This window comes from Cnephaeus nilssonii (genome assembly GCF_951640355.1).
Source record: "Cnephaeus nilssonii genome assembly, chromosome: 11".
Lineage (NCBI taxonomy): Eukaryota > Metazoa > Chordata > Mammalia > Chiroptera > Vespertilionidae > Cnephaeus > Cnephaeus nilssonii.
In genome coordinates this window covers 65606397-65608502 of record NC_137082.1, presented here as the reverse complement: position 1 = coordinate 65608502, position 2106 = coordinate 65606397, and positions in this window count along the sequence as shown.

Here is a 2106-nt window from a genome sequence, read left to right as displayed (position 1 = left end):
GCGGCGGCTGCGGTGGCGGCGGCTGCGGTGGTGGCGGCTGCGGCGCGCGCCCGCCCCATTGGTCCGGGCGGCCGTCACTCACCCTCGGCCCCGCCCAGTCGCGTGCCGCGGGCGCGCCCCCGCGGAGATGAGGAGGGGGCGCGGGTGGCCCCCTCCACCTCCTCCCCTATGCGGATCAACCAATCAGCGCTGCCGAGGCCTGGAGGAGGCGGGGCCGCGACCGTGAGGCCTGGAATTTGGGGCCTCACACCTCGCGCAGGACCCCAGGTCGCCTGTCCAGCCCCAGTGATGGAGGTGAGCGCCAGAGCCACCCAGTCACCCATCCCCTGGGACATTTCCTGCGCACCCAGGAGGCAGGCAGTGGTCGCCGGCATCAAATGAGATTGCTCAGAGGACTGGGGAGTGACCGCTAACGCTGTCAGCGTGGAGTGTTGCCAACTGTACATCACGAGGTTGCACAGCAGCTCCAAGAGGAGTGGGCTTAGGAAAGGCTTCTGGAGGCATTTGAGCAGGCGGGCCATGAAAGCCATGGTAAGAGAAAGAGGCAAAGGCCGTGGGCCAGGAGGGAGCAGAGGACCCACTTGGATCCAGTCTCATGCACATCCATTCTTGCAACTGGCTCGGAGTCCTTCAGTGATCCGTAGAAGAAATGGGCTCAGGAAACAAGTTACAGCCCCAAAAGGGCGCTTGGAGCTTAGGAGAGAGAGGCGAGGAAAAGGACCTGGGGGAAGGAGGTGGGGACAGGCTAGGGCAGTGTTTCTCAACTTTTAAGTGTTTCGTCCCTGTGGCAACTAAAGTTCATTCATGTGCCGAGCACCATGTAGGGAACAAAACAGACACACCCCCATCCTCATAGTTTAGTGAAGAAGACAAGGAAAAATCAACACCACACATCTGGTCACATGATTACAACTGTAGTGAGGTCTGTCAAGAAGGAGAAGGAGCAACAAAACAGTACAGAACAGAGGGCTTACATTTGCCTTCTCCAAGACACGTTTACACTGGCACCTGGAAGCATGAATGGTGGGAGTTGGGTTGGGGAGAGAGCATTACAGGCAGAAGGAAGAGCACATGGACAATTCCTGAGTTAGAAGGGAGCTCAGCCTCTTGGAGGAAAGAACAAACAATTCCAGCCCTTTTGGAATTACAGCAATTTGAATATCTCCAGCAGTCATAATTGATGCGACTTTAAACTTTATATATAGTGTATTCAGAAAACACTTCTTTAAAATAAATTATTATATTGAGTTGTGTTTTTTTTCAAACACCACCTTCACCCCTCTATCACTAGGCACTATAGAGGATCTCAAAGGACTCTTCCAGAACTAAAAGCTTAGGGGTGTGAACAAAAATGGGAACTAAACCTGACAAGCTCTGGGGAGGCCTGCATGATGGCCTTATAAACTCAGACCTCAAAGTAACCACATTAGATGGTCTGCAATTAAAACTTTTAAAAATAAAAACAGTCACGTCTTAGGCTAGAATCTTCCCTGACAAAAGTCCATCTTTACCTTCGTTGAGCCTGTCTATTGTTTTTTTGGTTTGTTTTTTTAATCTATGATATACCTTTGGAATGTCAAAGTAATTTCCTCTGCCCTCATCCCCTCAAAGCACAGTCACTGCAGAAACCACAAAACCCCTCATTGTTATTGTTATCATGTTAATTATTGACTGTTAACTATCCTGTAGTGAGGTCTGTCAAGAAGGAGCAACGGGTTTGCCTATATAAAAAGTATGTGTCTATCATTTTACTTTTTATCCAGTCCCAGAGGTTGTGTGTCTGTCCCCCAACCCCCTCACCCCACACTTGGCTTTCTCCTGCCCCCCTAATCTACACCAATGGGTTTCATGTAACCCACTTACATTTCTTTGCTTCTTGTAAAATATGTTTTTATTGATATATTAAAGAAAGAGAAAGGGAGAGGGAGAGAGAGTGAAACATGGATCGCTACCTCCTGCACACCCCCTACTGGGGATGGAGCTTGCAACCCAGGCATGCCCTGACCAGGAATGGAACCTGTGACCTCTCGTGCAAGGGATGATACTCAACCAACTGAGCTATACCAGTCAGGGCTTACATCTCCTCTTTTGATTGTAATGTATAAA